At 44.3% G+C, this 24,061-nt stretch overlaps 1 long non-coding RNA gene across 1 annotated transcript; it reads right to left on the bottom strand.

Moving 5' to 3' along the window:
- Positions 1-6,605: 6,605 nt before the first annotated feature.
- LOC128415249 (uncharacterized) lies at positions 6,606-10,067 on the bottom strand. Its single transcript, XR_008330901.1, has 2 exons — positions 8,710-10,067; positions 6,606-7,025 (listed from the first exon to the last, which is right to left on the bottom strand). It is a non-coding gene; the product is annotated as an uncharacterized LOC128415249 (long non-coding RNA).
- Positions 10,068-24,061: the final 13,994 nt, after the last annotated feature.

Here is a 24,061-nt window from a genome sequence, read left to right on the forward strand (position 1 = left end):
AGCTCTGAAAAGCTGGGATGGTTTGTGTCTTCAAAGGCATGGCAGTGTGGCTTGAAGTTAATGACTTGTAACACCTCACAGTCATCATCATCATATAATAATAATAATAATTTATTATTTATACCCAGCCACTCTGGGCGGCTTCCAACAAAATATTAAAATAAAATAGTCTGTCAAACATTAAAAGCTTCCCAGAACAGGGCTGCCTTCAGACGTCTTCTAAATGTCAGGTAGCTGTTTATCTCTTTGACATCTGGTGGGAGGGGGTTCCACAGGGCAGGCACCACTACCCTGTAACTTGGCTTCTCGCAGGGAGGGAACCGCCAAAAGGCCCTCAGCGCTGGACCTCAGTGTCCAGGCAGAACGATGGGGGTGGAGGCGCTCCTTCAGGTATACTGGGCCGAGGCCGTTTAGGGCTTTAAAGGTCAGCACCAACACTTTGAATTGTGCCAGGAAACATACTGGGGGCCAGTGTAGGTCTCGGGGGCCACTCCCAGTCACCAGTCTAGCTGCCGCATTCTGGATTAGTTGTAGTTTCCGGGTCACCTTCAAAGGTAGCCCCACATAGAGCGCATTGCAGTAGTCCAAGCAAGAGATAACTAGAGCATGCACCACTCCGGTGAGACAGTCTGTGCGCAGGTAGGGTCTCAGCCTGCGTACTAGATGAAGCTGGTCAACAGCTGGCCTGGACACAGAATTGACCTGCGCCTCCATGGACACCATGAACTGAAAGGTCCCGGGGGCGTTACCCTGAGCCTCAGCCACAAGGAATGTGCAGCAGCAGAAAATGGTCACGCTGTTCTAGGTTGCATCTATGGAAGTCCAGGGTCCTGATGAAACGAAGTCAAAGTCCTACTCTCTCCTACCTTGGCCAGGCCACACCTGGAGTCCTGTGTCCACTTCTGGGCACCATCATTTAAGAAGGGTGTTGACAAGCTGGAATGTGTGCAGAGGAGGGCAACCAAGACAATCAAGGGTCTGGAAACTAAGATTGAAGAGAAACACTTGAAGGAGCTGGGTAGGTTTGGCCTGGAAAAGAGGAAACTGAGAGGAGATCTGACAGCCATCTTCAAATATCTTAAGGGCTGTCACATGGAAGAGAGAACAAGCTTGTTTTCTCCTGCTCTGGACGGTAGGACTTGAACCCATGGATTCAAGTTATAAGAAAGGAGACTCCAACTAAACATTCATAAAAACTTTCTGACAGTAAGGGCTGTTTGGCGTTGGAGCAGATTCTCACGAGAGGAGGTGGACTCTCCTTCCTTGGAGGTTTCCAAGCAGAGGTTGGATGGCCGTCTGCCATGGATGCTTTTGCTGAGATTGCTGTATCACAGGGGGTTGGACTAGATGACCCTTGGTGTCCCTTCCAGCTATAAGTTTCTGTGATTCTATGAAATTGATCTGGATTAATGACAGCCATCCACCAGTTTCATATGCAACACTGCTTCCCACCCCACCCCCTTACTGATTAATATATATAAAAAATACATTAGACAAATAATACAAAAACAAAAAGGATCAATAAACGTGTCACCTTTATTATATAAACTCTTATCATAATCACATGTCAAAATTTCTTTTGTGAATGAAATAAAATGGTTTCAATCAGTTTTTAATAACCAACAATCAAATGTAGAGCTTGGGGGACATTTAATTCCCCAGATGTTCAGTGTCCAGGGGTTCAGTGCCTGGCACCCAGAAACTCGTGGCAAAGGGGAGCCTGGCACCAAGTAACTCATAACATTTCACTTCCTTGCAAGCTAAGGAAAGCTGTTGATTGGCAGAAGACACTGGGCAGAAACAGAAGGAAACAGGGGGATGAGGGGGTCTAAGGGTGAAGTCCTGCTCCTGTCCATCCTAATACTGGACAGATTATTACAGGATGTTGAGAAGGGTCAATTTTTACTATTAATTGAGAAACAGCAGCCATAGTCTAGGCCAGGAGAGTTTTTCCTTGGTGATACCATTCACATTGTTAAGCAAGGTAGCTAAAGCAACAGGGTCAGGGCCTCCATTGTGACACGTCCCCCTGCTGAGTGACTTGGCTGAGGACTTTGGGAAGAGCAACTATCTGAGGATAGTTCAGGAGAAAGGAGGTGGTTTGTGAGAAGTAATGATGTTTTCCAGCAAAATGAAGATTTCTTCTTCTTGAGTGTAAGTAGGATGTCTAATTCTTTCTGCATTCTGCTTCTTTTGCTCTCCCTCAAGATTTAGAAACATAGGGCAGTAAGGCAGATCTGGAAAAAGCCTAGGTAAAGGTACAGGTACCCCTGACCGTTAGGTCCAGTCGCGGACGACTTTAGGGTTGCGCGCTCATCTTGCTCTATAGGCTGAGGGAGCCGGCGTCCAGCTTCCGGGTCATGGGGTCAGGATGACTAAGCCGCTTCTGGCGAAACCAGAGCAGTGCACGGAAAGGCTGTTTACCTTCCCGCCAGAACGGCACCTACTATATTTTTCGCTCTATATGACGCACCGGACCATAGGACACACTGGACCATAGGAGGGAGAGAACGGGGGGGGGGAATTCTCCCCCTCTCTGCTCAGCGTCCCTTCAGCAAAGCGGCAGGAGAAACGGAGCCCCTTCCATTTCTCCTCCCGCTTCACTGAAGGGGCGCTGCGCAGAGAGGGGAAACTGTGCAGCGCCTCTCCAGCGAAGCGTAGCCTGGAGAGCAAGAGGGATCGGTGTGCAATGACCCCTCTCACTCTCCAGGCTTCAGGCGGCTATCCGCAAGCCTTCGGAGCGCTGCGCTCCGAAAGCTTGCAGATAGCTGCCTGAAGCCAACGGAGTGCAGCCTTTGAAGCCTCCGCAGAGCAGCAGGGTGAAGGCACCCCGCTGCCCTGCGGAGGCTTTGTGCAGCCATCCCCAAGCTAGAACAGTGAGATGGAGCGCCGCGCAGCGCTCCGCCTCGCTGTTCCGGCTTTGGGGACGGCCTTTGAAGCCTCCGCAGGGCAGCAGGGTGCCTTCACCCCGCTGCCCTGCGGAGGCTTTGCGCAGCTAACCCCAAGCTAGAACAGCAAGACGGAGCACTGCGCAGCGCTCCTTCTCCCTATTCTGGCTTTGGGCTTAGCTGCGCAGCCTGCATTCACTCCACAGGACGCACACACATTTCCCCTGATTTTTTTTTTTTTACAAAATAATTTTTATTAGCAAACCAATCAAATCACATTAGTTCCAAATTACAAAACCAAATTTTAAATTTTTGTTGGGGGTACCCATGCTTCGAGCTCAGAAAGGGATCCAATCACCTCTTATTTCTGCTGCTTTGATCATTTCCCCTTAATTTTTGGAGGGGAAAAAGTGCGTCCTATAGAGCGAAAAATACGGTATTTATCTACTTCCACTTTGTGCTTTCGAACTGCTAGGTTGGCAGGAGCTGGGACCGAGCAGCGGGAGCTCACCCCGTTGCGGGGATTCGAACTGCCGACCTTCTGATCAGCAAGCCCTAGGCTCTGGGGCCACCTGTGTCCCTACAGAAAAAGCCTATCGCAGACCAAATCCCCCTCCCAAACCTGGTATGTAAGGGCTTCCGGTCCCCCCCCCTTGTGGATATGCTTCGTGGGTTCTCCGCGCCTAGCAGCTGTTAGAGGGAACTTTGGGGGGCAACGCGGAGGCTACACGACCCCCAAAAAGGCTCTGGGCTGACATTGTCCGGAAGCATCAAAAAAGCCCACGTCCTAACCAGGAGGTGAGTCGACAGAGAGTACCTAGACGCAAGGACACAAGCAACCCTCAGCAACAAGCCTCAAAGTCCCAAACAGTAAGAACGGCAGCAAAATCTCTCACTTTCTCAATCCCCTTAATTACTGGACTAAGCTAACATGGAGAGTTTGAGGAGAAGAGGGTCTATGAGACTTATTTATACAAAGTGAGCTGCTCAGAAACAGACCCAAAAAACTAGCACATAAAGAGTAAAGAACGGCAGATTTTATCTTAAATATATTGGAAATCTTTCTCATTATACTTAACCATAAGCGAAGATTTCTCTAACAAGTACCAGTAAGAAAAGGAAGACAGATTCAAATTTCACTCTGCAGCAGCAGTAGTAGCCCATTAAAAGAAGCGGAATTCAAGGACTTAACTTGTTTTTTACTTTGAAGTGGCGTGAGTGCCCAGCGAAAGAGACTGAGTTAAAAGACTTGGATTGTCAGCGCTGTTTGTGGTAAAAGAGTGGAAGTTACTGGAAAACAAAGGTAAAAGAGAAGGCAACACTTTTAATATTGAACTTATATTAAACACTAACCTATAAAGATGGCAAAGATGGCGTAGCGTGGTCTAGGAGAAATGGCTGGACTAATTGGAGAATCAAGAAAAGAAAAGCGGCGAAAGGAGGGGCAGAACTGGACAAAAGAGGAGAGGGACTATAAAATTAAAGATGAGCATATTTAGTTTGAGGAGGTAGTAATAATAATAATAATAATAATAATAATTTATTATTTATACCCCGCCCATCTGGCTGGGCCTCCCCAGCCACTCTGGGCGGCTTCCATAAAAACCAAAAATACAGTAAAAGGTAGTTTGTGAGAAAGGAAATATGTTTTCTGGTGTAATGAAGAGACTTTCTTCATATAAAGTATAAGTAGGATTCCTAATTCCTTCTGCATTCTGTTTCTTTTACTATCCCTCAAGATTCAGAAACGTAGGGAACCAAGTCATGGTTAGATTAGTTTATAAAGATTGGCTGCGTGAGCTGCTGGTCTCCTGCTGTCACGTGCCAAAGGTCCATCCCCTGGTCTGCGAGGAGGAGGAGGAAGAGATATTGGAAGAGAAATGGGAGGATGAAGTGATGGTTATGAAGATCAGAAGGAATCTTTAGTGAAGGTGGAAACAACTAATGTAAGACCAAGCGACCAGGGGATGGATGCCACTGATGCCAATATAGATGGTGAGAGATGGTGATCTTTGTTCTTGAGGAACAGGGAGGCCAGAGAGAATCTGGATCACTGGGATGGGGGGAGGCAGCTCCCTGATTCAAGAAGAGTTCAGGGATGGGATGAGGAAGGGAGGAAGGGAGAATAACGCAAGCCATCTGGAGATCCTTGCAGGAAAGATGGGTCATCAATGTAGTAATCAATGAAAAAATTAAGAATTTTTTCTCTTCATTTCTCTTCCAGGCAGCGATGGCAGTGAGGCCAGCAGCTCCAGTACAGCTCTACCCCGCTCCAAGACCCAGTTCTCCCTTTGCCCAAAACCCAAGTATCTAAATAAATAAATAATAGGGATGCGGGTGGCGCTGTGGGTTAAACCACAGAGCCTAGGACTTGCCTATCAGAAGGTCGGCGGTTCGAATCCCCACAATGGAGTGAACTCCCGTTGCTCGGTCCCTGCTCCTGCCAACCTAGCAGTTCGAAAGCACATCAAAGTGCAAGTAGATAAATAGGTAACGCTCCGGCGGGAAGGTAAACGGCGTTTCCATGCGCTGCTCTGGTTCAGAAGCAGCTTAGTCATGCTGGCCACATGACCCGGAAGCTGTACATGACCGGTCCGCCAAGAAAGCGAGATGAGCGCCGCAACCCCAGAGTCGGCCACGACTGGACCTAATGGTCGGGGGTCCCTTTACCTTTATATATTTCAAAAACACTATGAGTCTCCAGTGTGGTCTCTCATCACAAGGAAACAGACTTTATAAAGAGGCAACCTTTCAAACTTCTTATAAATGGAAACTGGGGAAATCCCCCTCCAAAAGAATAGACTGTGCCCAGTGACTAGCTGATCCGCATGCCTGTTCAGTTGACGCTCTAGATGCCTACTCAGTTGTTCTCAAAGGCTGTTGAAAGAGAGAATGGCTAGTGTGGCAGGCTGTGCAAGCTGCTGGCCTCCTGCTGTTGTGCCCCTAAAATCCACCCCCTGGTCTGCGAGGAGGAGGAGGAAGAGATATTGGAAGAGAAATGGAATGAGGAAGTAAATATAATTAAAGAAAGGGAGAATAGCGTAAGCCACCTGGAGATCCTTGAAGGAAAGATGGGTTGTCAACATAATAATAAATGGAAAGATTAAAAATATTTTCTCTTCTTCTCTCTTCCGGGCAGCGACAGCAGTGAGGCCAGCAACTCCAGCACAGATCTCACTCCCCAGTCCCCCCCTTCCCCACAAACCCAAATAGAAAAATAAAATAAAAATCATTATTATTATTCTAATCAAGTTCCTTTACAAACATGCTATTCTGTGATCATCCTTTTATCCTAGGCGGTGCTTTTTCCTACGTTTGTGAGCATGAGTGGAAATCCGGGGTCTCGCTGCAGGAGTCAACAGTTTGGCTCCTTCCCTTGTTGTTGCTCCTAGATGGAACTGCACATGTGCGAAGACAAGACAGAGACTTCCAAACTGGATCAATAAACGTGTCACCCGTTGTCAGAAAACCAGTGTCCTAATCACATGCCAGATTGTCTTTTGTGAATGAAATAAAATTCTTTCAAATAGTTTTTTAATGTTGGCATTTGTCTGTCTCGAGAAGCAATGGAGTGCGCCTCCGGGGGTGAGGTCAAAAGTCAAGCAACAGTGTCAGCAGTCTCAAAGGGACCTCTCCAGGGAGCAAGACTGGGCAGTGTGTCTGGAGGTCCTGGGCTTCCCAGATGACAAGAGTCCCTCTCTTGGCCTTGCAGATGTGTCTCCAAGGAAAGCAGAGTTAGGCACCAGTTGGGCTGCAGGAGATGTCAGAAGGGGTTGTAAACGGCGCCATCCAACCGCCTGAGGGACTCCACTCCAGATTTGTGTAGGCTTTACTCCTTAGCCTTTTCAGCTCTGAAAGATATCCCACAAGGCAAATTAGGATCAGAGTTTTCCTTCTCCTCGATGGGCTATAGGTGGATGAGCCCCATCTGCCCCTCACTTCCCTCCACAGCATTGCAGAAACCACCTTCTTGACCACTGGGCCCACGCTTGGTCTTGTCCGCTCAATCTGCTGGAGCCTGTCTTGGCACACAGGGGAAGTTCCTGAGCATTTGAGACTCCTTGGCTGCCCTCCCCTGGTTTAGGTGGCCAGTCAAACCGTTCCCAGGATGTGGCCTCTGTCACATGCTGACCGTTTCTAGGAGCAAGAGAACAAACTTTTTATTAAAGAATGGAAATGGTTTAATGAATAGTAACAAACTGTAAACAGATCAGAACATTGGCAGGATTATTGGAATAACCTGCAGTTTAATAAGATTATATATTTAAAGCAGGTGCATAAATGAAGAAATTGAGGTAATTTGGGTATGCATAAGATATGAAGAATCAATTTAAGGAACTGCAGAAAGAGGGGGGAGGAAGTCAAGTTTTGAAATGTTAAAATGACTGCAAAATTATTGAAATGTATAAACTTGAAAATCATAATTATTATTTTTTTTTAAATTCTCCAAAAATCAGACGTCATCCGTTTCACTCCCAACTGGAGCCAAAGGACACAGGCCTGGCCAGGACAGCTTTCCAGTTACAGCTTCTGCGGTGATGAGGCATGTGAGCCTCAACTGTCCTGCATCTACTCCAGCTGAGGAATCACACACCTCCTCCCCAAGCTAGCGAGCCCCACCTTGCCTTCCGTCCCTCCCAACTGACAGTTGTTAGTTCTGGAATCCTGAGCTTGAGGGGGGGGGGTACGTCCCATTTCGCCCCGTGGGACACTCACCACCCCTTAGCCACCTGCCTTTGGCACTGCAGCAGTGGTGGCTTTGGTCCCTGAAAGAGCATGCAAGATCTCTCCCAAAACTCAATACATATTTTGCTCTCCTAGACATCTTGCAAGAGATGAGATCTCACAAGATCTTGCAGGAAATCTCCAATCTGTTTACCTGCAAGCACACACTTTTAATTTCCCCCCCTTATTTAATACACATTTCTCAATCTAACAGATTTGCACATAGGATTCTATATCACATGAAACGGCACATTTGTTTTGTTCTATTGTTACATTATTTGTGGCCTTCTAACACTTTGGGAGAAGCCTTCTCTCCCTTTTCCCTTTAAAAATGAGGATCTATGCTTTCCACTCAGCAGGAAGGCCCATTTAAAAGGAAACATGTAGTTGTTTTGCTGCTGCTTTTTTGTGTTCTCAGGTGTCCAAGTTAGCCTCCTGGCCCTGCTCCTCCAACATACCACAGCAACATCCCCCACTAGGAATCCCTACTTGGGCTTTCATTGGCCATCAGCAATATCCGGTGGAGCCAGGTGGAGAGAAATGCCCCATCTTGCCCATCTTTGGGGTTTCAAGAGGTATAGCCTCTGTGCATGTACAGAATTCATGATTCAGCAAATCTATAATTAGACCATGGAAAGAGTTCTTTCCTCTGATTAAATTACCAAAGGCAGAAAGCAGGATTGGCTTTTCTCACCAGGGACACAAGGAAGGGGAAGGTGTATGTTTAAGAAATCAAATTCCCCAAGGGCTGAAACTCTGTGGTATATTGGAGGAGCAGGGCCGATTAAAAAACCCAAATTCTCTCAGGAGAGTGCTTCATATCTGGCAGGCAGGGCTTGTGTGCTTTGCTCATGATCCCTTGAGGCTGTTAGAGCAGCAGCCGTAAGTCTTGGGGCTCTGGGAGTGAGACATTGTCCTCAGAAGTCAAAGAGTAACTGAGGTTCCCTTTTCTCTCCCTTGGAGGCCCCGAACAAGGAGCTGGCCAGTTCAGGGCCTCCATGGGAGAGAAAAGGGGGGCCAGCACTTGTGCTCAAATGAGCTTTCATACGCGGTCATCCTGCCCCACACTCACATTCCAAAATATCTGCATGCTCACCTATCCAAGAGGTGGTTGGTCTTGGGCTGGGGGGTCCCAGAAGGCAGAATAAGTTGAGAAGCAAAGCCCAAGAAGTTTGAGGCATCCTCTTCGCATCCACCCAAACCCAATCTAAACAGCTTTGCTCCAGAACCAGCCCCTCCCTTCAGTTCTGTTCAGTTAAGAATGTCAGTTAAGAGGGACCACCTGTATTTTCTTGATTCTTGCCTGAGGTCATAATGGGCATGCACACTGGTATCTGTTTACCTGTAAGCACACACCTTTAGTTTATCTTTTTTAAAATAAAAATAAAATTCAAGTTTCTCAATCTACCAGCTTTGCACAAAACAGCAGCCGTTTTGTGATCCATGGCAGTGAAACCCCACGTTTTATGGTGCCCCCCCCAAAATGAGGCTTCATTGCCCTAACCCACAGGGTCACAAATTCTCCAAAGGTCCAATGTCATCTGATTCACTCCAAAGCAGCACCAAACACCCAGAGAATGCACCCTGCAACATTGGGGTGTATGTGAAAGCACTACATTTCCCATTGTTAGAGTGGCATACGAAGGATGAACAAGTTAAATCAGTGATGATAGATTGGGCAAGACATGTAGGACATAACATAATGTTTGAGGATTGGGAAAGATTGTGGAAGAAAGGGGTCAAGTTCACTGCATGTACTGTACTAAAGGAAAACATAATGAAAATGATATATAGATGGTATCTGACCCCTGTTAAATTAGCAAAGATTTATCATAACTGTGATAACCATTGCTGGAAATGTAAAGAAAAAGAAGGTACCTTCTATCATATGTGGTGGACCTGCCCCAAGGTGAAAGACTTCTGGGAAAAGATTTATAATGAATTGAAAAAAATGTTGAAATATACATTTATAAAGAAACCAGAGGCCTTTCTTCTTGGAATAACAGGTTTGGAATTGGCCCCAAAAGATGTTAAATTATTTTTGTATGCCACAACTGCAGCAAGAATTTTGTTAGCTAAGAATTGGAAAACGCAAGAAGTACCAACAGTGGAAGAATGGCAGATGAAGATGATGGATTTTTCGGAGCTAGCCGACCTGACTGGAAGAGTCCGTGACCAGAAGGAGGAGGAGTATCAGGAAGAATGGATGAAATTTAATGACTATTTAGTTAAATATATTAAGTTAAATTAATTGGAAAAAGCTTGCATATAGCGGATAGACTTAGGATTTCAATATGTAATATGTGACGAATAAATATGTTTAATACTGAACTGGGAAGTAAGAAAGATGTTAAGTGATTAAGTTAATTTTATAAGAATATTGATTTGGAAAACCGTTAAAATGATATGCACTGAAATCCAATCAGGGGGATACGAGGAAGTCACTTAACAATGTTAATTAGATTAGTCTTAAAAAGGTTATGATTTATGTTTGTTTGTCTATTTGTCTCTGTGTTTAAATTTTTGTGAAAAAACCAATAAATTTTTTTGGTAAAAAAAGAAAACACTACATTTCCCAGCACCCCACAAAATGAGCCCTCAGCGACCTAACCTGCTGGGTTAAGATATCGTCAAAAATCCAAGGTCCGCCGAATCATTACAAAGGGCGCTAAGCTGTGGGGGAGAGCCTCTGCAACGTTTGTCGAGAAAACACTATGTTTCGCCAAATGCTTGGAGAAGGCCCCATGTGACATTTGGCAGTGAAAAAACTACATTTCATGGCGCCCCACAATATGAGCCCTCGACACCCTTACCTGCAGGGTAAAGATTTCGCCAAAAATATGACATTATCCGATTAACTCCAAAGCGGTGCTCCAGGAACAGCCCCTGTAAAAATACGTTTCACAGCTCCCCCCCCCAAATGAGCCATTAGCACACTAAACAGTAGTTTCAAGATTTCGTCAAAAATCTGGGGTTGTCCGACTAACTCCAAAGCAGAGCCATATGCTGTAACAAGGCCCCATGCAACATTTGGCAGTGAAAACACTATGTTTTCCTGCACCCCACAAAATCAGCCCTTGACACCCTAACCCTCAGGATCAAGATTTTGCCAAATATCACAACTGGAGCGAGACCTGTTGCATAATGTAAAAGTGCTGTCTAAAATGTATAAGATATTATGGGAAAGGGATTCCTGCGCCGAGCACTGGCAAAATGGCCCGTGCAATGTTTAGCAGGGAAAACCGCACGTTTCTCAGCGCCCCACAAAATGAGCCATCCGATTAACTCTAAAGCAGCGCCAAACTGCGGAAAATGGCCCCCTGCAACATTTGGCAGTGAAAATAGATATATAAAAGTCAGTGCTTTCTACGGTTCAGCCATCAGGTGTAGCAATGCACAAAGATTAAAGCCACGATAGCCAGCTCCGAAAAGCTGGGGTGGTTTGTGTTTTCTGAGGCATGGCCATGAGGCTTGGAGATAATGACTTGTAACACATCACAGTCATGCTGACACCATGAATCATGTTGACACGATTTAGCACTTCTACGCATGCGCGAGTGGCGAAACACGGAAGTAACCCTTTCCGGTACTTCCGGATCGCCGCGGGACCCAACCTGAAAAAAGGTAACATGAAGCAAACGTAACATGAGGTAGGACTGTACTGGAAGAAGCAAAGATCACCCGTGTCGAAGCAAGGATTCTTCAACATCAACTTCATTGGACTGGTCATGTTGTTCAGATGCCTGATTCTTGTCTTCCAAAGAAACTACTCTATTCCAAACTTGAAAATGGAAAGCGTAATGCTAGTGGTCAACAAAAGAGGTTTAAAGACTCTCTCAAGGCAAATCTTTAAAAATGTAGTATAAACACCGACAACTGGGAAACACTAGCCTGCGAGTGCCCCAATTGGAGAACAGCTTTTACCAAAGGTGTCATGTGCTTTGAAGACGCTCGAACTCAGGACGAAAGGAAGACATGTGCTAAGAGGAAGGCACGCTTGGCAAACCCTCACAGTGATCAACTCCCGCCAGGAATCCAATGTCCACACTGTGGAAGGACGTGTGGATCCAGAATTGGCCTCCACAGTCACTTACGGACTCACTGTTAAGACCGGGTTCGTGGAAGACAGTATTACTCGGCTACAAATGATCACCAAAGAAGAACAGTAATTGAAAGAATGGATTCCACATACAGTGGTACCTCAGGTTAAGAACTTAATTCATTCTGGAGGTCTGTTCTTAACCTGAAACTGTTCTTAACCTGAAGCCCCACTTTAGCAAATGGGGCCTCCCACTGCTGCCACGCCGCTGGAGCATGATTTCTGTTCTCATCCTGAAGCAACATTCTTAACCCGAGGTATTATTTCTGGTATTATCTCAAACATGAGTCTGACCAAACTGCGGGAGGCAGTGGAAGACAGGAGTGCCTGGCGTGCTCTGGTCCATGGGGTCACGAAGAGTCGGACACGACTAAACGACTAAACAACAACAACAAATTATTTCTGGGTTAGCAGAGTCTGTAACCTGAAGTGTATGTTAACCCAAGGTACCACTGTATCATTGAATTTGTCCATGGCAAGTCTGCATTTATCTGCAGGTTGTTCATATGTGGTGAGTTTGTATAAGTCTTCAATCCAATCATAGAAGGGAGACACATTTTTATTTTTCCAACTCACCAGTATCAGTCTTTTTGCTGTGGTAAGGGCACAGAGAGTCCACTCGTATTGCCCCTTTGTAAGGTTCCATGCACTCATTGTGATTTGTTTGCAGAGAGATTAGATGATGAGGCAACAAAACGCTACCCCACATTTTCCAGTGCATTTTCTTTTAACTTTTCTTTTCACAAGAAGTCCATTTGGGGGAAAATAGGGTTGTTCTGTAGGACTAGGTACAACCTGAATATGCTGGTATGTGATTGAACACTCCCCCGCCCTCCACACAAAAAAATAGTGGCAGTATGGAAGCACCCCTTAGTCCTGCTTGTCAGACTTTGCCATTTTGCACCTTCAATTACCCGCCTTTCAACGCATAACAAATATGCTTACTTGTGCAGTGAACTGCCTGATCCTCCCCTGCCCTGGCTCACTCATTCCATTTGCTGTCTTCATTTATGTTCTTGAGCAACTGAACAACTTTAGAAAATGGATAAAGAGTTGGCTGCTCTTTGTCCACCACCACCAATCTAGCTTTTGTAAGTCATAGAAACATAGAACTGTAGAGCTGAAAAGGACCAAGATGGTCATCTAGTCCAACCCCCTACAATGCAGGAATATTTTGCTCAGTGTGATGCTGGAACTCACGACCCTGAGCTTAAGGGTCTCCTGCTCTACTGACTGAGCTATACCAGCTCCACTAAGCAATATAACCCCATCTCATGATCAACGCTAGGAATCCCAAGCACCTCTCCTCTGCCTTTGATGCCCTCCTAAGGCCTCCTAAGACTCTCTAGTCAAGATTTTGCCTCCTTCAGTAGCAAAATGTATTTCAGACCTCTCTAGCTTTGTCTTCTCCCTCTTCCTTCTCTGGTACCTCCTTCGATCCTTTGTTTTTTCTGCTCTATAGCATGGTGAGGGGTTGATAACACAGGTATCCTTTGGTGCCTTCCCTTTAATTCAGACATGCCACTGTTTCTCTTGTATGTGTGTTTTTTAATACAAACACCCCTTTGACCCAAACACCCTCTCCAACGACTGTGCAATTTCCCTTCTACTCTTTACCTGCAAACTCCTGCAGCATGTTGGCTGCTTACTTCCATTGTCTCAACTTCCTCTCCGCCAACTTCTCGTTTGCCCTACTCCAATCTGGCTTTTATTCCCTGCACTCTACTGAAATTGCCTTCCTGAAAATCAATGATGACCTTTACGCTGCCTCTATATGCCTCTATTCATTCCTCATCACCCACAACTTTTCCATTACCTTTAATATTCATGCCTTTATTCCTTTTACGTTGCAGGTCTCCCTGATTCTGTCCTATGCTGGTTCACGTCCAACCTGTCTGATCACACCACGGGGAGCTTCATCCTCTGCTTTCCCTCTCACCACTGGGGTTCCTTGGAACTCTGCGCTTGACTGCTACTATTGCCTGCACAATTCTGTAAAGTAGATCAGTGCTATCCTTAAATTAGAGATCGGCAGATCTTGAGGCTTCAAGGCTATGCTTATTACGAGATAGAAGAGAAATAACTATGGCAAGTGTGCTTACAAATATATTGAGGGAGCTTATAGGCGATTTAATGTTGGATTTCTCAAAGAATGTAATTTGAGAAAGAAAAAGGAGAGAATGGTGCCTAGGGCATGAGAATGTACAGCCGTGTTTTGCGGCATGTCTTCTTTCTACACTAAATTCGCATTTTACAGACAAGGAACTGAGGTTTGAAAGGGTGGCTTTCTCAATGCCATTTTCCAGAATGACCCCAATTACCAAGGTAAAGTGGGATCAGAGGCTACTCTCCTAAATTCATCCCCAGACTTCAGTATATTTATGCCTGGTTCTCTCTGATTTAACTCGGAAAGTATGTGAACCTTATAACTCTTCTTAGTTACATGTTAAATTCCACAGTAAACTATCATGTATTATGTACCCTTTACATATATAAATATGAGGACATTCCTTGAAGCATCTTCCAAGGGACAAGAATTTTTAAAAAATAAATCTATTATTGGATTACGATGTAGAGGGATTTCATCCCAGGGTTGATGTCAGTGTATAGAAATGTCCTTTGCAGTGGATTCAGCTGCTAGTAGCCCTTGCAAAACCTTTGCGTAAGGGTTTCTGGAGACCACAAGGTTCTGGTGGTTGGGAGGGGAGCTCTCATTAAAAAAATCATGTGGGATGGAGTTCCAAGAGGAAAATATGATGCTAAGGAACGTCCAGAATAAAGCACATATGTGGTTACTTTTCTCTGAAGTATGTCTGCCTATCCTGCAGTTCTATAATTACTACACATTTGGTTTCTCTATCACCCTTTTCCTTCTGACATATTCTGTATGCCTATGAATCAGTTTACAGATATAACATTCCACAGCTTCTCAACTACTTCCTGATCATGATTAAGTGTGTGCCTCTTACCCGGTATTAAAAATTATAATGAGCCTTGCACCACGAGATCAATGGCTGGAAAATCTTTCTGTATGCATGTATCTTGCATAACTGAAGTACATTCTTTTATTGTTCTGCGTGGGATCCCAGCTGAGCTATTTTCACTCCAGGAATCAATAGCCCTGTAACCTCGTATCATATATTCTGCTGGTTAAGGTCAAGTTTGGTAAGTGTGGGCTATTGACATTAACTAGTAGAGTGTAACGTATGTTTACACTCTACAGTTCATCTACTAAGAATGTGTGTGAGGCATCCTATTGTATCCTTGCACAAGTCCTCTTGAAATATACTAGACTGAAAGAGAGTTCAAAGCTCACTCATCAAGCTTCATGGTTGCAGAAGATTTGAACTTGGCTCTCCCCAGTTCATGCCCAACACTTCGGGCACTACATTACGTAGGCTCTCCATTAAACGTATGCAATTTCCCCATATACAAAATATGCCATTTGTAAGAGTTAGTTTGGAAAGAGGCAATACCCCACTAGTTAATCCAGAAACCATCAGTTCCCCCAAATCTGTAACTCATACAACTCATACAATTGCATCAATAATATATTTGCACCTTGGACACTTCCAGACGGCTGCTGCTATCGCATACTGGCCGATTCAGGTTACACAATTAAAGCGGATTCGGTGATCTCGCACAACAAACCGGCTCCCCCATCCCCAAACGAGACTTTTTGCGATAAAGACTTTGTGATAGGAGAAAGTGTGAGATAGCAATTGCTTGGCAGGATGTCATCTAACTTCCCCCAAAACAAACAAACAAAAAAGTTCAATAAAGAACCAATGCCATCTAATTTCCTTTACAAACTTTGTGCTAACAAATAAGTAAGGGGTAAAGGTAAAGATACCCCTGACCATTAGGTCCAGTCGTAGACAACCCTGGGGTTGCGGCGCTCATCTCGCTTTACTGGCCGAAGGAGCCGGTGTACAGCTTCCGGGTCATGTGGCCAGCATGACTAAGCCACTTCTGGCAAACCAGAGCAGCGCACGGAAATGCTGTTTACACAGCTGTCAACTTACAGATTTGAAAATAATGGACCAGCAGCCAAAATAAGGGGTTTTGCTTAGCTTATGAGTTCCATCGGCCCTTCCCCGCCCGAGAGGGAGGGAGAGAGACTCTCGCCCATGCTGCCCGCGAGCCCGGCATGAGGTGGTTGTGGTGCGGTGGCGGCCGCTGAAGTATCGCCCTTCTGCGTCCCTCCCCATCCCCTCCTCTTCCTCCTCCCTCAGGCTGCCTCCTCAGCCACCTCCATCGCCGCTGCCGCCTCCGGCTTCCCCTGGCAGCGCGGCGGAAGTCTCGCAAGAGAGGGGCTGCCTGCCCGCCCGCCGCCACCCATCTCCTCAGGACGCGCCCCTGAGGGGGAAAAGGGAGAGATGGAGACGCGGCAGCTCGTGTACGCTCTCCCTCGAGGCGGAGGACCCCGAGCTGCTGCTTCCCTCCTGAGCTGGGTGAGCATTAAATCTGGGAAATTTAAGGGACATCATCAATCCGGGACAGCAGCAGGACACGGCGCTGGGATAAGGGAGTTTCCCACCAAATAAGGGACGGTTGACAGCTATGCGTTTACCTTCCCGCCAGAGCGGTACCTATTTATCTACTTGCACTTTGATGTACTTTCAAACTGCTAGGTTGGCAGGAGCTGGGACCGAGCAACGGGAGCTCACCCCATCGTGGGGATTCGAACTGCCGACCTTCTGACCGGCAAGTCCTAGGCTCTGTGGTTTAACCCACAGCGCCACCCGCGTCCCTTCCAATTTTAGCAGTAGCCAGAAGCAAATTCTGTGCCATAGTTGGGCAATAGGGTCAGTGCAGGATTCCTATTGATGTACTGACCACCCCACTGCACCAAGGATTCGCTGCTCAAGCTGCTTCAGGTTGTGGTGGATGTTCTCCTGGAGATACCTAGTCTGGTGGTCCTAGCAAATTCTTTCAAAAAATTAAATCTTTGTTTAGAAAATGCCTTTGGGGCTCTGAGAATACCCATGCAAAAAATGCAAATGCAAATAATTGTATAATTATTGCAGTTACATGACAGGATAGGAGACTCCCACAATTCCCAGCACCCTTAACAAACTGTAGCTGCTGATATTCTTTGCAGAAAACCACAATTGTGAAAGTGGTATAAAACTAATACAAATGTATAGTGTGAAAGAGGCCTGAAATTTGATTCTGTTCACATTTAAAGGCGAACCTACGGTACCTATTTTGCACTTTCTGAAACAATGCACAAACTGAAACACAGCCATCCTTTGAAATTTGTGTAACTCTGAATTTTGCACCAAAGCAATATGTACAAAAATGCATATGCTAGCACAAACTGTGCATTAAATGTGTATATAGCTGAACGTAATATACAAAAATGCATTATATTAGGGGACATTGTTTTGCAAAAATGTGCCTAGTAGGCAAAATGGCATACAATAATGTTTATATTAGGAAAAATTCACACTACAATGCAGATGGATTTTCATGGAGACTTAAAAACAACAACTCAGACTGATGTGGATATGCAAACTGAACTTAAGGCTGGAAAAATGAGAGACTGAAATAAACCAGAACTGACAGGTTTGTCCATCCCTAATGTTAAAATAATGCAAATTCAAGAGGATGTATTTTAATTGCATTGGATCTGACTTTTACCCAGTCCCTATAGGAAAGCCAAGTGTGCGTGTCTCTGTGTACATGTGCCTCCCCCCTTTTCTGCCTGTGTGTGGTGAGTACGTCAGGGTGGGAAGTAACCAAATATTGCATGGAACCCATGGATAGAGTGGCTGGATTTGACCCATGGGAGCTAAGTCATGTGCCTTCTGAGAGACACACAACTCAAGCTCCACTTCGTAACATGTAAATTTGAAAGCAAGCTCTTGCTTTTAGCTCCCCATTTGAATCCACCTTTGCAGGACAGAACTTGGTTTCTCCAGCTAGAGTAAGAGACACACACATGCCTTTCTTTTTCCATCCCTCTAGCCACATCCATCCTTCTGAGGAGGGAGAGAGAAAAACCTCAGAAGGGAACCACCCAAACATATCCATTGGTCCTTTCATCAGGTCCCAAAGAAATTTAAACCCCAAGAGGAGAGGAAAGGCATTCCCAGGCAAGTAAGAATAAGTCCATGGCCCTGTCTTTGCTTTTCCTTTCACTAGGTGCCAACTGCATCAGATTCGACTGCTTGCCTGAGACCAGAAGTGCATCTCCAAGGTAAGGAAGCCTTTTCTTAGGAAAGCTTATGGCCTTTTAAGTGTTACGGGTGGTAGGATAAAGCAGATAACATGCAGGGTAAAGTCAACTTATTATGTGGTCTCAATTCAAAGAGTAAAAAGTCTTTGACCCTGCTCAGCATGTTACAAGTACATTTCTCAACCTACTCTTTTCTAAGCGGATGCTTTGCCTCAAAATGATTTTGCCATTAATAATTTGAATATCCCCAAATAAAAACATGTGGCATTGGGGTATGTTTCTCCATAAACTCCTGTCATCTTAATTACAAGACAATTACTGTAATAGATTCTAATGAAGGATAGCATTTACTTGTGGTGAATTCTGGAAGGGTAGCCAGTCTCCCCTTGAAACCTTAAAGACAAATAAATATTACAGCATAAGCTTTCATGGACCACAGTCCATTTTATCAGATACAAATAATTTATTTGGTGACTGGAAGTTCCAATCTGAAGTATTTTCATGATCAAGGTGTCTCCCCTGCCAGGTAAGTATGTAAGAATACTAGATTAAGACTGGTGGATATTTGTGGGGGACTGAAACCGGGAAAGGGGGGTGTGGGGCTTGGGAATCCAAAGGGTACATAATTATAATGTGTTTTTACTTTCATTTTGTTTTGGTAATGGGTATGAAATTTGGGAAATTCGTGGAAGGGAACCTGGGTCGACTTTAGAAAGAATGTTTTAAGAATGTGTATTGAGGTACAAGTGTTGATGTTGAAGTTTGGATAAGGTAAAATTGGTTTGTTTTAAAACGGACCAAATTAAAGGAAAATAAGGTTAGCAAAAATAAATTGAGGAAATGAATGGAAGAGAAAAAGTAAAATAATAATATGTTAAATTAAGCATAGAAATAGGTTAAAAATTATGGATAAGGATTTGCTGAATTAACAATTTGAACTGGAATACAAGAAAGGGGGGTATGAAGAGGTCAGGGAAATATGTTATTGAAAAATAGATTTTGTGAACTTTATGCGTTTTTAATTTTTTCTGCTTTTTGTTTTTCTTTTTTTTCTTTTTGACTTTATGTTTTTTTGTATTGTATTAAATTCGAAAATCTTAATAAATATATTTTTAAAAAAACAACAATCTGAAGTATTTTCATCAGTATATTAATACAGCATTGACCTAATGTAAGAATACATGTTTAGCATTGAAGTGTTTCATATACATGTACTAAGTAATATTTACAAGAACTTTGTAAGGTAGATCAATAGTGCTCACCCTATGCTATGGATTGGGTACTTGACTAAGAGAATAGTGGTTTCTTTAAGGCAGGAGGTCCCTGATTCACATCTTGCCTTTTTCACGAACTCAGTAGGGTTTGGGTTGCTTTTTATGTTTTGTTTTGCATAATTTTATTCTATAGTTCCCCCCTCCTTTAAATTCCAGTTTTGCCCCATTAATTTTCAAAATTGCTGAGCAGATTCTGACACAGTTCTATGAAATGGGCAGTGCAGAACTAACTTACGCTATTATACCGGGGTTAGACATGTTCTTTTGCATTCAGTTGTTGATTAACAATTGGAAAAATTATAAAACAGTAATCCAGAATGTTAGGATATGTTTCAAAGCAGCCTTGTCTTTTAGGTTCATTTTGATTAGAGCAAGAACTCCCATTTATCCTTGGCAGCAAATGGGTCAGTCATATAACAACTGTGCCTGTGCCAGTGCATAGGGCAATCATCATCTCTGACTTTTTTAGAACCAGCAGGACCCACCCAGAAAACTTGCAACATGATGGGAGAGACCAACTTTTATTTTTATATTTATACCAGCAGGCCTCCATGAAGTCCTCAGGTCAGCAACAAACAAAACAACAAAAAAGTGGCAGTGATTCCTCTGGTGTAAGCCACTTTAGATCAGGGTGCAATCTATTTGTGGATTCCAACAATCCACTGAAGATCAGTGGTATAGGGGCTAAGGGAGCCACAAGTGTTAGAGCATATGCGTCTACTCAGAAGTAAGGTAAAGGTAAAGGGACCCCTGACAGTTAAGTCCAGTTGCGAACGACTCTGGGGTTGCAGTGCTCAACTTGCTTTACAGGCTGAGGGAGCCGGCGTTTGTCCACTCCGCAGACAGTTTTCACCGGTCATGTGGCCAGCATAACTAAGCTGCTTTTGGTGAAACGGAACACCAACACAAGAGCAGCACACGGAAACGCCATTTACCTCCCCGCTGGAGCGGTACCTATTAATCTACTTACACTTTTTGGGGTGCTTTTGAACTGCTAGGTGGGCAGGAGCTGGGACCAAGCAACGGGAGTTCACCCCGTTGTGGGGATTTGAACCGCTGACCTTTTGATCGGCAAGCCCAAGGCTCAGTGGTTTAGACCAAAGCACCACCCTCTACTCAGAAGTCCACCTGATTTCACTGAGGCTCAGTCTGCAAGCCTAGCCTTACTTGCATGGGGTGTAAGCCCAACTGAATTTAATAGGACTTATTTCTGAGTGGAGATGCTTAGGATGGGACTGCTACTCACTGAAGAGTGGGGTTTAGGATTTGGAGTGAACCAGCTTGTTTCTGGTTCAACCCTCCACCCCCCCCACTGCAAGTTTGCTCCTTTAAATCCCGTCTCTCTCGTATTCAATAGCAATGTTTTCCAAAGTAGCCTAGCAGATTCTGAGATAACATCTGTTAAAATAGGCTGTTTTTTTAATATCTCAAGTCAAACCTTCTTTCTCTCTTTAATGGTTTTAGTAAATTATACATTTATCATCTAAATTAAGGGAATTATTCTTCAAATCACAGTGATTTGCAAGTGTGTGTCTACATTATCAGTCTACCTACATGCTCCCTCCACTTCACATTGATGGCAAGTTCTAGGGAGACAGAACTCACCCAGTGTTGGTTTCCTTTAGAAGGAGGTCCATGTCACTTACCGTGATTTGAGCTTGTTCATGAATACACATGTTGAGCATAGGTACAAGTGCAGCTAAATACTCCACCAACCAAAGACCACTGTCACTACATTATCTCCAGAGAGACAGCTAGACTCTATAATGATCTTGAGCTCAAACTAATTTATTTCTCTGTCTCTCATTCTCTGCACATTCTTTTTCTTGTGTCTAGACACCTAGATTACATCCATCTTAGCCCATGGGGAGCTGCTTTTTCTGCATTCTTAGAATCATAGAATTGCAAAGTTGGAAAGGACCTTGAGGGTCAATCTAGTTCAATGCCCTGCAATGCAGGAATCTCAGCTGAAGCATCCATGACAGATGCTCATCCAACCTCTGCTTAAAAACCCCCAATGAAGGTCCACCACTTTCTAAGAGAGTCTGTTCCACTGTCAAACAACTCTTACCATTAGAAAGTTCTCCCTGAGATTTAGTCAGAATCTCCTTTCTTGTAGCTTGAAGCCATTGGTTCAGGTCCTACCGTCTGCAGCAGGAGAAACAAGCTTGCTCCAACTTCCATGTGACAGCCCTTAAGATGTTTGAAGATGGCTATCATATCTCCTCTCCTCTTTACCAGGCTAAGCATATTCAGCTCCTTCAACTGTTCCTCATAAAGCTTGGTTTCCAGACCCTTGATCATCTTTGTCATCCACATCTGTACGCATTCCAGTTTGTGAATATCTTTCTTAAATTGTGGTGCCCAGAACTGGACACAGAAAACTTAAAATTTTGTTCCCAAGGAAACACATCACCTATAGTTTCCCTAGCAAAAGATGTGTCTGGCTACTTTGCCATGGACTGACAAAGAACATTTGCAATCATTCTGGACCCCTTAGCCTCTTCCTGTCCAGAACTCCAATCTCACAACAGTATGCTACACTGAACTCTTAATTTTGTTGAATTTGGTATTCACAATTCTACCTTAATGCTGTAAATGTTTAAAACTTTGGAGATAAACTGGAGCATCTTGATGGTCATTGAAGAGTGTCAGCCCCAGAAGTGAGAAGATGAGATATAATGGACATTCATGAAATTGATCTGGTGCTCCTCAGTGCTCACATGTGGCTGACAATATTCACTAAATGATGGATGTTTACTTTAAGACTCATATTTTGAAATAACCTCTGATAAATAAGAGCTCACATGGGCAAAAATGCAAAATTGCACACAAAGAGAGTAGTACTGAGTTGATGAAAGGGGAGTTTAACACATTCAAAGCAAGGTTTATAAAGGAGATTTGTGTTCTGAAAGATCAATGTCAGATTTAAGCACACACACTTTCAGCCTACGTGAGTATTTATACTTGGTTGGATAAACTTTACAAAGGAAACAGTGCTGGAAAAGAACAGCTGAGGACCACGGCAGAGAGAAACAAAGGGTTTTCCTCCCTTACAGTCAATAAAAGAAATGTTTGGACCCCCCCCATTGAAAGGCTTGTGTGCAGCCACTGAGAAGTTTTTTGGGGGGAGAGTGTGGTAGAGGCATTAAATGGTTTTTCTTAAACAACGTACATAGCCATTATTGCAGACTGCTTTTTAAACTCTTCTCATCTTAAGAAAATGGGTGGCCTTGTGTTGCAGGGGGCCGCTGGTTGAGAAATAGATATCAAAAAGCCCCTTTAGTGCATGGAAGCAAGCAGTCAGGCAGAGAGCCTGCCTTGGAATGCAGGATCCCTAGTGGTCAGTGGTGATTCCTTGCTTTCTTTAATTGCCCCCTCCCAATAAAATAATAATCAGGGAGACACTTCTGGCAGGTTAGTCAACAGGGGTTTCTTTTCTCTCCTGTCTTCAAACCTGCTTGTTTTCTTGTTCCCTTCAAGATCCCAAAACAGGAAGAGGAAACATACAGGTTATCTGGCTGGGAGACAAGTGGCCCCTGTAACAAATGTTGAATGGAGTGTTTCTCTTCAGTGCTTCATTCAGCCAGTCATGCCCTCTTGCAGGACACTCCATTCTACACCCCCCCGGTTTCCCACCCCCACTCTTTCCCAGCAGTCAGGTACAGTAGCTTGGTGTGGCTGCTGACTATGCTTAATTAGGGTTGTCATGTTTCAAAATTCAGGCAGAAAAGTTGTTGAGCATTTTAAAGTCTTGCCCTAAGTTGGCAAATTCACAAAAAGAAGAATATGTTTTGAGCTACTTTTAAAGGAATTTGCCAAAATCGACACTGCCGACATAGATTACAATAAGTCCAGATTATTATTTTTTTGCGATTCCCACCCAGAGACTGCTTCCCACTGCAACCCTCGCTTAACCTTCCTTCCTCCGGTCCTGCTATCTCCCTCTTGTGGGTGGGTGCTGTCATTTTGGCCCTAGAAGCAATTGGCATTTGCAGCCTGAACATCAGAAACAGAGGGGATGAGAATGGTTTACAGAGTAATCAATAAACGTAGGAGAAGAGCACCATTGGGATCAAAACCAGTGGATTTGTAGTTCACCATTGTACTTTGACAGTGGCCATCAAATATATGCCTCTGGAAAGCCCACAAGCAGGGCTTGGATGTCAGTTGCCTCCTCCCACTGTCCTTCCACCTCCTGCAAAAAACTTTCTGCAACATCTGATTATGGATGTTTCATGTGTTATGTACTGAAGTTCTCACTCTGGGCCAGCAGGGGGATACTGTAGATAGTTATGCAAATAAGGGATTGAAAGTGACGTTCAGTGATTGGATAGTTTTAGAAAATAGTTACAGTTACATTGTACTGGAGCTCTATATAAGCAGGCTGACTGAACCCTTCAGTTCAGTTCTGTCCTGGCCTGTGAATAAACAAGAGCTGTTTGAAGAATCGCTGTGTCATCTGATATGTTAACCCACAACTTAACATCATGTAGCTGTCATAGCTAACAGACAGCCTCTCATTAATATGTATAATTTCTCTTCAAAATGAGAGGCCATCACCACTTCCTGTGGCAGTGGATTCAAGCACTTATTTCTTTGGTGTATCAAAGACCCGCTACCAATTAATATATTTGGATGTGCCGAAGTTCTCCCTTAGTTCCTCATGCCCTCCCTCTAGTCATCCTTTTCCTTTTCCTAAACTAAAAGGCCTCTGACTATTTATTTAGATGTGTATACTGTCTTTCAAAATATACGCATCTAAATAAATAAAATAAATAAAGCGTTTCCGTGCACTGCTCTGGTTCGCCAAAAGTGGCTTAGTCATGCTGGCCACATGACCCAGAAGCTGTACGCCGGCTCCCTCGGCCAGTAAAGTGAGATGAGCGCC

This window comes from Podarcis raffonei, chromosome 6 (genome assembly GCF_027172205.1).
Source record: "Podarcis raffonei isolate rPodRaf1 chromosome 6, rPodRaf1.pri, whole genome shotgun sequence".
Lineage (NCBI taxonomy): Eukaryota > Metazoa > Chordata > Lepidosauria > Squamata > Lacertidae > Podarcis > Podarcis raffonei.